This window comes from Rhea pennata, chromosome 5, assembly GCF_028389875.1.
Source record: "Rhea pennata isolate bPtePen1 chromosome 5, bPtePen1.pri, whole genome shotgun sequence".
Lineage (NCBI taxonomy): Eukaryota > Metazoa > Chordata > Aves > Rheiformes > Rheidae > Rhea > Rhea pennata.
In genome coordinates, this window is record NC_084667.1 from 35,486,684 (window position 1) to 35,503,510 (window position 16,827).

At 39.8% G+C, this 16,827-nt stretch overlaps 1 protein-coding gene across 3 annotated transcripts in view; it reads left to right on the plus strand.

Moving 5' to 3' along the window:
• Positions 1-486: 486 nt before the first annotated feature.
• Positions 487-16,827, plus strand: part of INSC (INSC spindle orientation adaptor protein) — a 143,399-nt gene continuing 127,058 nt past the window's right edge. For 2 of the 3 annotated variants that reach the window (XM_062576850.1, XM_062576847.1), the window contains exon 1: positions 1,645-1,753. The gene's annotated coding sequence lies outside the window, so the exon portion shown is untranslated. Of the gene's footprint in view, positions 540-1,644; positions 1,754-16,827 lie in introns of those variants that run through there. The other variant, XM_062576849.1, reaches the window with a different exon arrangement.

Genomic DNA, 16,827 nt, shown 5'->3' on the forward strand with positions numbered 1-16,827 from the left:
AGTCTCTTCATTCAATTGAAGATCTATTTCATAAGAGCTTTGATTTGAGGAGGATAATAATAAGTAGAAAGATGTTCGAGAAATAACATTTCTCACTTGTTTTGCAATAATGCCTAGTAGTCTAAAAAGATTGGGTCCCATTATACTAGAGACTGCTTCAAAATGTAGCAAGAGATATTTCCTGTCCCAAGGCATTCGCACTGTAAGGAAACCTGAAATATGAGAGGGCAAAAAGCAACAAGTAAGTATGGAGAAAAGGGGAGCAAGGGGACAGAGAGTGCTGCTTTTCTTCTTGGCTGAAAAAGGCACCATTTGTTCCTCACAACCATCTGATTTACAATTGCAGTTGACTAATATCTTTTTGGTGCATCTGGATGAAGGCTCCAACCTAAGGGATGATGACAGCCAGGACCAGCTTACTTTATGGACTAACTGAGGAAAGTGCTTCCTACACTACAGAAGTAGCTTGGAAGATAGCCCAGAAACAGCAGAGGCTGGTGAACCTGTAAGACTGACCAGCAGGGTAGGACGCTAACTTGGTAAGCAGTAAAGGGGGATGGGGCGTAAAGCTATGAAGAGGAATAAAGGATATAAGGATGTAAAGGATAAAATAAAATTATCAGTGTGTAATGGACAAGGGCGGCAATGAAGGAAATCAAAGGAGGACTGGCAGGATCAGAAAAGCAAGGGTGAAAGTGGCCATTGGTGAGAAGTTAGAGAGCAGAGAGGAGAACATAGCAGGGACAAAAGTTCAAACTATGAGATGCTGACAGAGTGTTGGGGAATTGAACTGGATACAAAATATTTCCCTGGTGAAGAAAGTCTTGCATTTGAGCACTCAAGAGATTAGTAAAGATGTTGTACATTCAGTGTCAGTGTCAGCTTCCAGACAGAACGCACACAGGAAATGACTATACTTTCTTCCTGGTATAATAATACAAATTAAATGCATCAGAAGTGAAATATATAATTTCCAAAATATTTCTGTACTTTACAAAGTCAGCAGTTTAGAAGGTTTATTTTATAAGTCAGCAGTAGGATAAATGTGAAGTACTTCTAAAGGAAACACCTGTGTTGAATAAAAACAGTAACATACCAGACATAACATGGGTGGTAAAACAAATGTTTAGCTTTCTCTGTAAAATCGTTGACAAAATTTTACCCAAGTTATCTCATTTGAAGAAAAATAAGCCTACATTTGTTGAAAATCTGTCACTGTCCCACTGTTCACGGCAGCATTAAAAAGTTTTTAGTAACTTTTTCCCAGTGAAACACATCTGGATTTTTAGTCTTATTGAAAGTTTTTATTGTGCTTCTATATCAGACTGTAATGTAATAGAATTGTTATTTATCTCTATATTTATTCAGTTTCTTCTTTATGGATAGTCTTGTGTTTTACAGGGTCTTTAATTATATTCCTCTACTAGCTGACCACTATAAAAATTGAAGTCCTCACCACAAATCTGTAAAAATGTTTCCACTTGCATTGGGAGACAAAAATAGAATAATTCCATGTCTTTTTGGATGGATGCCTAGTTGAAACTATGCAGGGTTTGACTGACAAGAGGATGTAGTCTTTGCTGAGAGCACTTTCTTTAAGGTCCTTTTTAGTCTTCAGGAATTTTTAAGCAGATGAATGAAGAGAGGATTTATGTGAGTTTCCCTTCATTTTTGTTACCTTTGCTTTTTTGGTAACTTTCATTTTTGGCAACGAAATCTGTACTGAAGTTTACTGAATAATAATCACAAGCGGGTAAGTAGTAACTTCAGGGGTTTTGATTTGAAATGGCACTCTATTCTTTTGTGTGCAGCTGTGGTAGAAGAATAAAACCCCTTTGTGTGGCTAAGCAAAAGTAGAATTATTTAAATGCACAGTATTTGCCAGGGTTATAACTGTATAGTCTTTCAGTGGTGAATAAATACGGTTAACACATGGCTCAGTCTGAGAATGCAGCAGAGAGACTTACTTGAATAAGTTGAGGATTATTCTGCATCAGAGTTTTCCCCACTGTGCTGCACGGCACATTATCCACGTCCTGGGGAGCTTGCAGGGGAGCTTGCAAAGCAGAGCAGGTAATTGGCCGCTTGAGTTGAAGAAGCAGGAGAACTGTAATTGTTGGTAAATACAGAAAGAAAATGGGAACAAATGGTAATTATTAGGCGCGCTGGTATTTGTCCATAGTCTTCTGAGCTGTCTTTGAGATTCAATCTATAGTCACACTATGTAACAGCAATGGGTGTGTTAAATGTAATACTTAGACAGTTTAACTACTTTTTCTATCATTGCATTTTGGACTTTTAGCATTCTTTGAATATAAATAAGGAGATTGAATGTATATTTGGTCTTTCAGAACACTCCTTTTGTTGTTCAAGACATGTTTCTGTATCTTATCTTAGATTTCTGTATCATTATTTTAAACCATATGTTCATTGTATGTAAACTTTCCTATCTCTAGCAGTGAATTTTCACAGTGGAAAGTGAATATAGCTCAGCTCCTAGGCACTTATTTCTGAACTTCTAAAACTTGCTTACTCTGATGCAAATATTCCCTCTCGAAAAGGGAAAGCTATTCCTCAGATAGATACTCTTTCTCAGTTGTACATGTGGCAGTTTCTACAGACTGACTGAAAAAAGCTGTAATGATATATCTATGTTTTTTGTTGAAAATGGTTTACATCCAGATGAGGCGTGGAAGTGTGTTGGCAGCGTAAAGACATTTGTACCAGTTTCCTCCTAAAATGGAGCCATTTTCATGAAAAACTTTTTATTGGCTGCTTTTTCTTTTTCTCCTATCTTTAAGTAAATGAAGCATGTGGTTTAGAGTCAAGGCTGATAGATGCTTGAATAAGATAAAATCTATTTTAATTTTCAGAATATAAATACATTGGGTAAAAATAAATATATCTGGATAAATATATCTGGTATTTTGCAGATTTAGGTGTAAGGGTAATCACGCATGACTAGTCCTACTGGAATCGATTGATGCATGAGTATAATATTCACTCGCAAAGTCTTTGCTGGCTCATGCTGTATCTTGGGTCTTTTGACAATTTGGTTTTATTTTTTTTTTGCTGAAAATCTGACCAAGAAACCTGTGCGCTGTGTTGGAGGTTGGAACTGAGCTACACCTGTAGAAGGAGACCAAAATGAAATACTTTATGAACGTGGTAGGTCTGCATGAACTGTGTGTAGGGAGGGACTTTGAGCGCTGAGAAACAGACCACACCTTTGTAACACTTCACTATCCTCATTAGCTTGTTTCCTTCTCTTTGTTAAAGAGGAAATCAAAAATGTTATTGTTTCTTTTACACACCCTTTTACTTTTTGAGGTGGCTTTAAAACTTCATCAGTGTTGTGTGAGGCTAAATAAGTAATAAAGCATTAAGGGAAATGGGGTTAAGATGCGCAATGTTAAGAATACTAGTATTTATTGGCAGTCGTCTTTCGGCTTATGCAATTTTTTTTTCCGAAGGTTACTGACATTACACTTATTCTCTTTACAGCCATCACTCTGTGTGCAGATGTGTTTTTTCCCCCTTCACCCTTTTTGGATTTTGGAGTTCCAAATACTTAATGTGTCATTTCTGGCAGATAGCTTTGGTGATGAAAAAGGAAATAAAACGGGCTTGAAGAAAGTTGCTTGAGCAGCACATACAGGATGACACAGCTGTAGAGAGTTCTTTGTTTTCGCAGGAGCTGTGTATTTCACACTGCCTCAATGAATACAGGAGGAAACGTATTTTTCTTGGGCCTTGAAAACAAATGTGGTCTTGGAGAGCAAGGTTTCCTAGCAGTGTAATCAGCTGGAGTAGTGTGAGTGATTGCATGCCAACTTTCTGTAGCCTCCTGAGTCCATGGCCCAATTAACTCCATTCTTCATTCTTCAATCATCTCTCCAGGTGGCTATCTGGTCTAAATGGGCCATAAAATAGGTGGAACGGGTGACAGGAATATGGAAATATCTTGAAGTGTAGGGAGTCTTGTGTACTTCTGCGTAAGAGTCTTCGATAGGCCTTCGGAGCCAGTGCTATCTGGAAAGGAAGGTAGCTAGCGAGCACCTGTGCTCTCTTCCTGATTGCTGGAAGACTCTCTCTAAATAACCTAGGTAATCAGACGGAAGTTAGATTGCTTCAGAAGAGCTACACAGAGCACCAGAGCAGCCAGCTATGTGAACTTTCATTAGGCATGACAGCGTATAGTTTGTCAGAGACTAGATACTGTTGTCCTTATCTCTTAAGCAAGATTTCTTCTTTACTCCTTCCTCCCTCCCCCAAAGTGATTGATTGTAACTTTTCTAGTCGGACTACTGAGTAGATGATTGTGCTTCGCTGCAAACAAAGTGGCTCTGTACTGTCCTCCCTGTGTTTTCTGGACTCTAACTGTTGGCCTTGAGAGGTCCATGGGATGGGAGGGAGCATGGGGTGGATGGTCTGGTGAAAGATGCTAACTCTGCACATGTCAGAGTGGAAAGAAGAAGCCCCAGGGAGCACCGAACTGGCAGTTGAAGCTCTGTCAGGGCAGCAGCACCTTGCGGTGGTACCTGGCAGAAGGAAAGCGAGAAAAACATTTTCCATGTTCTCCTTTTTCAAATGGCAGAAGGGTGTCAATAGGGACTAGAGGACAGGAAAATTGTGCAGTTTTAATTAAAAAAAAAAATCAGATCTCCCACCCAAGTTTGAAAGTATGATGTTTAATTGATAAAATCAAAATCATTGTTCTCTTGCTCTTACAGAAAGGTACAACGCCAAAGCATTCAACTTACCCACATTCATATTCTATACTGTCCTTATTTGCAGTTTGATGAATTTTTACTTCCTCGGCCATAATCTTGTAATTAGATCTCTCAAAAGTCAATGAATACCCAACTACTTGTAAAGGTCCTTGGGCATGGGATGAGTTAATTGTGATTGCAAGTAAAGGATTTTGAGAAAAAGGATTCTTGCCAGCCGAAATTTAGAAGGATCTCCAATATGGATGTAGATGTCCCACTGCGGAAAAGCACCACAGATTAAGGCAGCTCCTTGGCTTCTGGAGGAACCCGTTTTGCTCAGTGGGGCAGTACCAAGAGATCTTGCTCACAGTCTAGTGGCACAGTCAGAAAAGTGTCTGAGTCTCCATGGTTGCACACCACCATGAGTACTGTGTCTGGCTGGCTGGACAGGTGAGGTTTCCTCCCTGCTTATGGAGGAACCAGGTAATAAACCCATTTTACTTCCTTCTCTTCATTTTTAGGAGGAAAAGGGTCAAGTACTATACTGTATGCCTATGGCTACCTTTAAAATATGGCTAACATATTCAATAGGCAAAATTACTTACCTGATGCATTTCAGGAATTACAAATATGTCCTGAAACTTGGGGGGTTTTTTTGGATCCTTGTTCTCAATCATATCAAGTGACAAGCATGTGGATTCTGTACTCCAGATTGCTTGCGCACATTGAGTCACACTTGATTGTTTACAATACCAGAATGCTAAATTATCAAAATTACAGTACATCAGAGTTATGAAGAAAAGTTTTCAGTCAGATCTAATAGTCACCAGTGAAAAGCTACAGCTAGAGGAATTATGCTGTTTTTTACAGGCTCACCTCCTCAGGCAGTGCACTCTGGCAGAGCCCTAATGTTGTCAGTAGAAGCACATTAATTCGTCTCTGGCCAGAATAGGCCTTGATAGTTTTACATAAGTGATATCTACTTGAGGGAGGAATAAAATCTGTGATCTCATATTACACAAGTGTACCTGGAGAGTGAAGAGATTAAAAATAGACATGCTGGTAGCCTGCAGATTTAATTTATTCCTATCTCCCTCCTCCACCAACTGAATGCATCTAAGTGACTTTAAGAATTGTCAGAGAAACCTGAAACATGCAGAAAAGCTGCAAGAAGCTGGTGGAAACTTCTGGGGCGGTCGGTGTCCTGCTCTGGCACAAGGGCACAGGGAGGCCACGGCCACAGCCTGCCTGGGGGGAAGCATGGGGCAGTAAAGCCACCTGCGACTAAGCCCTGGCAGGGCCAGAGCAGAGCAGCAAGCTTCTTGTTTGCACACTGGGCCCACTGATTAGATATGAAAAATTTCTTTCAGTGCTGTTGTGTGCTAGTAACCAGGAGATCAGCGAAGGATCTGCAGGTTCATTTTCTGGTACTAAAAGACCCCCTTCGCACTCTGCCTTAGCTTACTGTGCTCTCTAATACTGTAGTCACTGTTGCACAGGGTGATGAAGGTGAGTTTAAGGTAGCCAAAATCCAGCCCTATCTCCTTGCAGACAATAGTGAAACTTGTACTTCTGATCGTAAGATGCAGAAACCTTCTCCAGGGCACAAGGTTTCCTTTAGGATTTCTTTCCATTCCTCTCTCACCTCCTGTTCTCACTTCAGGGCACCTGCGAGGTGTCGAGGGACCAGGCTCAAAAGGAAACCTAGCTCCGAAACACAAAGCGTGCTTACGGGACGAGGCAGCGCCTTTAATCGGTCTCCCTCTGTCCCTGCGCCTGGAGCGTGCACCAGCGTGCAGAGGGTGCCTGGGCAGGGCTCCAGCGCTGGGGCCAGGGGTTCATGCAGCAGCGACTGCCCCCTTATTCTGCTCTCTCCTTGATCCCTGTTGCCATGGTAATGGGTCACTAATAGCCAAAAGCCACCAGCTCTAATGCTTTATAGGGTCTTGGCCAGGAAGGATAGAAACCAGTGCTGGAAGGGAGCTGGCATATTCAGTAACAGATTATCAGTCAGATCCTGAGTTGACACAGGCTGGGCTTAGCTATTTCTGCTGATGATCAGCTGTCTTTAAACATGAAAAATATAACAAGAATGCTGGCCACAGGGTCTTTTTAGAAGTGTCGTCACACCAGCCATTTAATATTTCCCCAGCTGAAGTATCCAAAAATTTCTAAAGCTTGTTCTGGAATTGGAGAACAGCCTGACTGCTGCTGCGAGTTTTCTGCGTTGCCCATGTCAGGTTACCTAAGAAGGTCAGATGCATGTACATGATCACTAATAGCCTGATCTTGATTATGTGTGTTAGCAGGTATGCTCATATTCTGCCCTTCTAAATTTGATGGAGTCAGGCTTAATCAAAATGTGTTGCTTTATTTTCACTCTTTCATTTTTTTCACTGCTTTAATTTCATCTGAATAAACATGAAAAGGAACACAAATTGGACCATGCGGGTAACACAGGCTCTATCACTTCTTATTGATTTTTCATGTCTTCTTTTCTCCAACATTGCCTGGAGATCCAGTACCTTAATTTCCTACAAACTCCTTAATTTTTCTGTGCATCGTGGCCCTGGGAGAACCGAGCAGTGGTGCGACCAGCTCTGTGAGAACCCTCACAAGGGTCCCCAGGGTGCTTCCTACTCTGCGTGCACCAGGGCAGCGCCTGGGTGCCAGGACTTCTGCCCAGGTTAGTTAACTGCAGCAAGTGGCAGCATTGAAGTGAGAGAAAAGCACAAGCACTAAACAAACCTGGGCGAAGACCAATCATCTCTCACCTAAACCTTTAATTCTTCTGGGGTGTTCAAGGTCTGCTGAAGGCAGTCAGACAACAGCATTCAGCAGCTAAGGCAGCTCTTCCCAGGCAGCTGTGTGCGCCTTATGGGGTAGTTAAAAGTCATTGAGTGAGTACAGCTGTGTTTATTCTATTATTTACTTTAAAAAGTGGGTTATACCATATTATCTCTCCTTTTCATATATGTCTAACAGATGTATGACTTACAGGTAAGACAATTACATGCATTACCTTTGTTTTTATACAAGTGGAGCAACGGCACAAAACTGTGTGTTCATGGGAATCCTTACTTGCAAGTGCAAGTTGCATTAGGATTGCACTTGTAGTGCTCTGAGTATGTGGACAGAAAGGAGCCAGGTCTAAAAATCTTTAGATTCATATCTGTAGCCTCAAACGGTCATGGAGGCATTTCTAGAGCAGTGAGGGCTGCATCGGGAACCGTTTTTGTTAGCTAATTTCTGTCTTTAAGAGGGAGCAGTTTCCTTCCTCTCTTCATTTAATTCCTTTGCTACTTTGACCTTCACCTGCATTACTTGCTCACTGAAATCCTCTAGGGAGGATCACTGTCAGCTCTAATAACCTGGCTGTCACTTTACACCAAGCGAAAGTAAATGTTTCATTTGCTAAATAGGCCAGTAGAAAACATTGCCTTTCTTACTATCCTTGTTTTTCTTGTAGGTAAAAGTGTTTTGTTTTATGTGACTGAAAATGCATGAAATGGATTTGAAGCTGGAGATTTAAGTGTCTTGAGTGAAGAATGTTATGTAAGACTTTTTTTTTTTTTTTTTTTTTAACTGGTTGTACTGAAATATGGTCAGAGTAACAGCACAGGAGCTGGTTGCAGTGAAGTTTCTTGTGTTTCCGATATTAAGATAAGGGATACACTATATAAGGAATACACTGTGAATTCCTTTTTGTTAGGAAGCTGCATAGGAAGCTATGGAGAGAGTAAGATTACTGCACTGAGTGTAGTAATATATTTGCTTCTGTTGATTTGACTCTGATTTTTAGCTGAAACTGAAACTGTATGTGGAGTTAAACAAGTGGTAAAAGGGGCTTTAAGCCACTTGAGCACTATCACATCCTCTTGTTCTGCAGCTAAACCCACAAAATCATGCCCTTGCTTGTGCAAAGTAAGCCCCTTGGTGATGCTCTTGGGGCACTGGCAGCTCAGCTCCTCGGGCAGCTGAGGGTGTTCTTACTCGATGTTGTTTGGGTGTCGCTGCGACAGTGCAGCTATATCTCGCAGGTTCTCTTCTCCCCCTGGACCATTCCCTTCGAGCTTGCCAAAGCTGTCCCCAGTCACTGGTGAACCGCAGGAGCCTTTGCCAGTAGAGGCTGAGGGACAGCAAGCTGCTAAGTAAAAGTGGCAGGAGTCAGGAGGAGTCAGAGGCTGTCCCAGCGATCAGCCTTTCATCCTGCTGCCCGCAGGAGTGGGCAGAGCAGCTTATCTCTGTTTCCCTGGGCCCTTTGATTTTCCCTTTTCCATGATCTGCGTAGACTGCAGCCTTGGGGTCCAAGTCCTTCTTTATCAGTACCCTAATTTATGCTCCAAATTTCATGTTTGCAGAATGGAAAGCCCTATAAGAATAAGAGCAAGTTATTTATTTTTAAATCTAGTAAGTCTCAGGTATAGTGTCCATTGGTCTGACTGAGCTTTGAAAATGCACATGTATAATAGATAAATGCCTTCCTTCTATGCTGGTATCTCTTGATGGGCCAGGAAAGGTGTTGAAAAATGCCAAACCCAGATGAGCATCCCTAATGGTGGGGAAATGGTTCGGTTTTCATGAGTGTTCAGTTTTCTAGGTTTTTTGTTGAAATTCTCCTTGGAAGTACATTGCTAAACTGTGAGTTATATGATTGATGACTCTGATAAATATCAGTCTTTTTCATCTGGCATCTGATTTCCAGTGAAAAAGAAAATACCCATGATAAGAGCTACCTGATCACAGAAAATCCCTCGGCCGCAGCTGAACTGTGCCCTAAGCAAAGCATTCTATGACCGTTAAGCCATGTAGCTCTGAATAGCAAGGGAGCGTTTGCTAATATTTAACTCAAATGTGATTTACAAACTTAAACTTTTAGTTAAGCTTTATATTTACTTAGTGAGCTTTCAGTGACAGTCTTTGTCCTCATGTAAGTAGCCACAGAACGATACGGCATGTTTTACCTATAGTGAGCCCATTGCAGAAGTTCATCCTAGACCGAAGGATTTTACTTGTTACAGTCTCCATATATAAGAGAGTAAAAATAAGAGAGGTCTCTTTCATAGAAGTCAATAACCAAAATGTGGGATTAGGGCCATATCTTGGACATTATGAAAGTATTTTGGAGGAGCTGATGGTAAAATATGAGTGGCCTTGATTTATTTCATTTAAAATGTTTGTGGCTTTCTTCACTGGAATACCATCCTGTTTTCATCATTCAAATTAGACTTCCTACAATTACTTGTGAGAAAATTTTCCTGGCTAGAGAAGAGCCTTTCTCTGTTCCACGTGCTAGATTAGCTGAGTAAGAACCTTTGGAAGTGCCTTTCCCTCCCCTCGCTGCGTTCCTCGGAGAAGCCGTGTCAGTAGGCATCCAGAGCAGCGACTGCACACGAGCACCCCTGCACATGGGAGTAGGACTGCTGAGCAATGAGTTACTTTTTGGACAGATGAATTGGCCAAGAAATGTGAACCACTGCTTATTTATTCAAAAATATAATTTTGAAATTAATAATGTCTCTGAGACAGTTTACCAGGAAATACATCACTGCTATTTTGTTGTTCTCTACAAATGCAGGAACAAATAAAGAGCTCTGAAACAGAATTTGGAGGGAAAATTCTGAATCTCCGGAATCTGTTCAATTTTCAAAGTTAGACTACTGGTGTTGAATGTGCTATGCATGTGAACTTGCATTTGCACTTACAAGCTGCAACTGAGGTTTTATAGCAAAGAATTAAGGATGCAAATTTGTATTTCTGATTCACATTTATAGACTGATTTTCTATGCTTTGGAAAATGAGGATCCCTTTCTAATTTTTGTTCAGATCTAAGTTTTTTACTTAATTAAAAAAAAAAAGAAAACTAACAGATACAGATGGACTTTAAAAAGTGACAGCTTGGCTCATAATGGCCACATAGGTGGAAAATGTCTTGCGAAGTATTTCTGGGATTAATACAGCCAATGCCCATGAGACCTTGCACTGTTATCAGTCAAAGAACAGATTCTGTAAATTCCATAATAAATTCTTTGGGATTGTTACTCTTCTCCTGAATTTACAAAGCCATCCTCTCTTCCATTTCCTTTCTCTAGGCCCCCAAATCTGCCTTCCCTTTCCTTCCCTGCCCCGAAAACACTGCCCAAGCTCCCATTGTCTGGCAGTCAAAACCAGCGTAAAGCTTCTATCAAGCTCTTCAGCGTAACTGTATACTGCTAAGATTGTCTCATATTGGATTCAGTCTACACCAGCAAAAGTAAAGATTTACACAATTATTTTCAAAATAATCTGTGGGACCTGATGCATGTTGCAGAAAGGTCAACAATGAAATAGGCTTGTGTACTCTGAACTGCTTCAGAATGATGTAACAGCAGCTTGTAGGGCCTGTAAGTGTATTGGTGTTGAAGAGCTGTTTTACAACAAAAATAGATTGTTTGTTTGGGTCTGAGCGTCATGGTGATTGTTTTGATAGACGTGAAAGCAAAGACAGGATATGCTGCAAGTTGCCAGAACTACTATGAAGCCCTTCACCAATGTGATAGTGGTACTTGTTCAGAATAAAGTACAAAACACCAAACAACACTGACTATTTGGTAGCAGCTACAAACTCGTCACCTCTATACAAGGAGGAGGGAAGATATATGTCACTTTTCTCTCGATATGAATCATTAAATTTTTAGTGGACCTGGATTCTCCACGCTCCCTTCATGGAGGGGTCTTGGAGTCTTTCCACCGTCATGGGTGGAAAAATAACCACCATTTTTATTTTGATACCAAGCTGGTTGTAGCATTAGAGACCATCATTAAACCTAAGTTTCTTGTCCAAACTAAAGCCAAAGGCAGAAGGATGTTTCCTAGGTGCATACAAGAACGTACAAGAAATATGTATGTTCTTAAAATGTTATTAGAGAGAAGAGATGAATTTGTAAGAAGGAGCCTAACTCAACTGTCCCTAGAAATTATTTGAAAAAAAGAAAACAGTTCTAAAGGTGGAAGAAAATCTTAGGCCCTCAAACTCGTACAAATCTCTTTCTAAAAATTATTCTGATCATAAACTGCAAAAGGTAAATACTATTTTGTTTCTTTTTAATGCAGCTTTTTTTACTGGAATGGCATATACCCACCCTGCAGTATTCAAGTGTAGTGTAAGAGCTCTTAGGTTAGTGCTCTGTCCTTCCATCTCGCATCAAAAACCCATACGAGCAAAGAACTGACCTTGGGACAGGACATGGTACAGATAATATTGTTCAATTTAAGAATACTCTTCTTCTCCTCTTACTTTCTTAGGGAGGTTCCATTGATAAACACGTTGTCTAAACAAAGTACTTATAAAATGTGTTTTTTCCAAGAGCTAAGTTACTTCACAAACACCTGGAGACTGATTTGGGAGCTATTTCCATGGAGAGGCTGGCAGTTCCGCCTAAGGAACAGGCAGGACAACAGCTCGGGGTGATCAGGTTTCCTGTACCTTGACTTCTCGTTTCTGGCTTCTGCCTTCCTGCTCCTGGTTGGCAGCTCTTGCACCTACTGACACATCTCCTGAGATAATTTCAGTTTTTTCTTTAATCTAGCCTTGTTTTGTTCAGTTAGGGATATGAAACTATTTGTGTTGATCTTATTTGCTTCTATTTTCAGTTCAATTTTCTTTGCCATTGTCAAAACCTGAGCACAAGAAGCTACGTCACAAAATAATAGTAAATAAAAATATATTTAAAACAAAACAAAAACACTGTTTTACACTGTGAATTCATCTACCATTTGCCAAAGGCAAACTACAGCTTAATGGGCTTTGAAAATAGAAATATCAAATTAATCAGATCTATTTCTATGGAAAATAAATGAGGCAATTCTTATTGCATGAATAAATTGTTCCTTTCAAACATTATTTTGCACCATTATTGCTTCAAGTACCCATTTATGTAATCTCCTAATGAAAGGACTCTGTAGCAGCCAGGACATAGCGGGTATGGAAAAGGCTCAAAATTTCCCATTTGTTTCGAAAGCAATGCAGTATATCAGAAAGGAGAGAAGAAGGTGGGGAAAGAGTAAAGAGCTAGAACTCCTTACTTTCAATGAATAATAAGAACAGTGAACTAGCTGGAGGGTAAGTCTTATAAAAGGAACTATGTAAAGAGTTTTTCATGCTGCCTGAGGTTTTCTTTGTTAAAAATATATTCAAGTAGTCTAGAGCTATTTTCAATTTAAACTACTTTCTGTTGTTCTCTCCCTCCCACTCTGCCCAGGCTCTTCCAAACTAACGTTGAGGGAACGGACACATAGGTATTTGGCTTGAAGAACACGAGATGAGGATGCTAAAGAGGAAATAAGGTTGCTTGAAGGATGAAACTGACCCATCACCGCACTGTATAACTATTCACCTGTATGAACTTATACGCTTTAGTAGCTATTAAATATACTAAATATAAGTAACTATAACTCCAGATTTTGGAGAAATCTAAGAGCAACTTTATGTGCCAAATTAATCTGTTTATTATCTGTTATAATTTGATTTCATAAACAAAGTACCTATCAGTGGAGATGAGATCATATCTTAAAATCCAAACAAACTCTGTACTGGATCCAGGCCTCGGTAAAGCAATGCCTGGCTGCTTTCTAAAAGAAGATTCAGCTCAGTGCTTGTTCCCCTGTTTTCTTCTCAGTAAGCATCAGCTGCCTGGTGCAACCACAAAGGGGACAGACCGAGGTCTTCACAGAGCAGAAACTTGTATTTTGATTCCAGCTCTTTGATTATTGAGGTGAACCTATTTCACTTTTTTCCAGTAAAAACAAAAGTATGTTCGCAGCAAAGAATTCTTAAACTTTGATTACTGTGGAATGTAATGGCCTCAAACTGGGGCCAAACTTTGTTCTGCCTTGCACTTACGTAACTGTAGTACTTACAGTAGTTTGCAGTCACAGTGCAGGCTATTATATATCTCTCTTCTAAGAAATCATCATTTCTGAGTGCTAGCTGCAACGTCTGAGATACCAGAATTATGCCCATACACAGAAAGTGGAAATAGCCACGGCACATTGCGTATTGCAATGTGGTGAGTGTCGGGAAATACATTGGAGTTTCCGTGATAACTGTTTTTATGGAGCTAAGTTTTCCTAAGTGTCTGAGAAGAGAATTTGGTCCATTGCACATACTGTAATGCCTATCCTATGAAGACTTTAGTTCAGCTGCTAATTTTTTAGCTGATGGATACATTTTTGGGGGGAGGCTAGATACCACATGAATTGTTCCAAAATAAGTTAGTCACATGCCTAGAGTCTCATTTAGTCATAAGCACATGTGAGAATAGCATCCAGGAGTGCTGAAGGATAACATCTTATTCTAACTAGGCAACAGAGGTTCTGTTAGAGAGCTTGTGGAGTTTCGTTCTCCGGAGATGTTCAAAACCCACCTGGACATGATCCTGTCTAACATGCTCTAGGTGACCCTGCTTGAGCAGGAGGACTAGATGATCTCCAGAGGTCCCTTCCAACCTCAACCATTCTGTGATTTTGCAACAGTCTCAAACACCTAATTGAAAGCAGATGTGCAATGAGACCACTTCCTACAGGAACTGTTAAACAGCAGGTTGGCTTGTCAGGCCTGGAAAAATTATGCTGTGTTGGTTTTCTATTGTTCTGATTTGCTCTTTGACTTCCTGGAATTTGCAGAGTTTAAACTCAAATATGTGGCACCTGAAAGCAAAATGGGAATAAATCCCTATCTTGCCTTGATGCCATGAGTTTGCTATTTATTTTTGAGGGCAATGTGCAATCTGCATATGACACATTGCAAGTGGGAAGAAACAGGTTTCGTCATTGATCTCTGAGACGCTGGGTTCTTGGTGGTCTTGGTGTTGTGGAAACTGAGGGATATTTACAGATGGATTTGGATATATAAGATCTGCTGCAAAAATAGATGCAATTTTAATACAACCTTACACAAGAGATTTATAAATTCTACTGCCTTTTACCAGTGAATTAACCAGGGATGTCGAAAAGTTACGTCAATCTCTAGTTTGCCAAATGCTGTAGGGAAAAACTACAGTAAAACATAAGTTAGACAGCTTTCTACTCTTCTAGAGCTAATCTGTCAAGATTTGTTGTTGCAGTTGTTCTTGTTTTGAGATGAGATTTGCATAGCTGTGTTGATTTGTTGGTCATTACACAAATGTGCTACAAGACTACTGTTTCTTGGCCTACACATTTTTTTATTTTAACAGAGATACACGGAGATGTGAAAATAATCATGTTCAAACATTTTGATAGCTTTATTGGCTACGATGGCCAAAGGCTTTTGCTTTTCTTTTTCTTCCGTCATTACAGAGTCTTTCATGACATCAGGAGAGCTGGTAAACACTTGCTCCATTCTGTTAAGAGCAGAATCAGCTGTGTTTATTATTAACAATAGTGTTGATCTAGGAAAGAAGTGACTAAAAGCAGCACAGAAATGAAATGCTGCAGTCTAGATGTGACCACTGTTTGGCAACTGGTCTAATATATGAAGTCCTTTCTCCTCCTTCTAAGCCCTTTGGAGTTCATGACTTGCCTGTCTCATGTTCAAGCTGCTTTTCTATGTCTGAAACGTTTTAATGATCTATTTACATTTGTCTTTGCCTATTCTGTGGCTTTACTCAATGCTTGTCTTGTCTGGTGAAGAAGAGACTGCAACTCCTTCCCTATAGCAGCAGCACCACTGAGGACTTTCTCCTTTGAAGACCACACATTGTTTTATGTAGCTTCCACTACAATAAATTAACTGCAACTTGTAAGAACTAGCAAAAGAACCCTTACGAGTTAACAAAATACTTTCTCTCAGTGGCATGTTAGTAGTGCATTAGTAGTCTGTGTTCTTTTAATATTAACGAGAGAAAAGTAGGACACAATTTAAAGCTTTTATTTTATAGTTGCTTTAGTGCTCTTTGGAGAGATGTAAGATTCAAATGAATTGCTCTGCAAATTCAGTTACACAGTTAATTTCATATATGTTTATATGAAAAATGGTTAAACTAGGAGTGTTCTGTTAACAAGTTTATAAAAAAAAATCAGCGGATGGGCTATAATAGATACATTATTGATAGAACAATGAAAAAGTTGCATAGCAAAAATATATTGTTAACTATGAGTGAAGGAATATTTAATTCAGCAGAATTGTCTGTTCCTTTTAATAAGCTATTGGGTGTTTAAGAGCTCTTTTAGAGCCATCTGAAAGGTTTTATGCTCAATAAACTTAGCATGAGAGAGACTGGTGCTTTACAGTAGGCTTATTCAGAGTGCAGTACCAGAGAGGACAGAAACCTCCAAGGTGCTAATAACAAAATTTATTCCTGCCTGTTCATCTGTACAAGTACACAGCGTATGAGATGAACAAAGCCCCCCTCTGCCTCCTGTTCTTGCTTTACGATTTCTGCTGAGCAATAGGGGAAATTACCTTTCCTTTAGTCAAAGAACTAGCTTTGCCCATGCTTAAACCTCTTAGAAGCAAAAAAGAAACTCAACACTAAGTCATAGCTGTGTTTCAAGGGCCACCCCTTCCACGATTCCCCTCCAAAGACTGTGATCATTGTTTTGTAAAGTTGCTCTTTAGTATTGCTCAAATGGATCAAAACCACTACAAGAATAAACTAAAATGCAAGTAAGCAATTAAAGAACTTTGGAGAAATGTTTATAATTTGTCCATAACAAAATATTTCTCTGAAATAATAAAACAGTGACAAATCTTGCTAAAAGACTTCAGTGAAACTGAGCACGGGGTAGCTGACCTAACTTAATGCAAGTCAACTCTGCTGGTAGGACTCCTTCATAATTTTGTGATGGATTTCAAGTGTTTTTTTCCAGTAAGTGCTGACTGAAATATTTCCAGCCCTCAAAGAGGCAATCTGCACTGGTATACTGCAGTCCATGTTTATGGAATAAAAATAAATGTATTTCCAAACGAAAGATTTAGAATAGAAAGAAATAGAATAGAAGAACAGAAAATCTGCTAGGCCGAGTGCTATGCAGGTTAACTTGTTACCCCTCTACTGTAGAAGAATAAAACACAGGCTTTAAAGTGTTTTAAATATGCTACTAGAAATTGTTGGCAATAGTATAATTAGATCAAATGCAAGTTGCGTTTTCATAC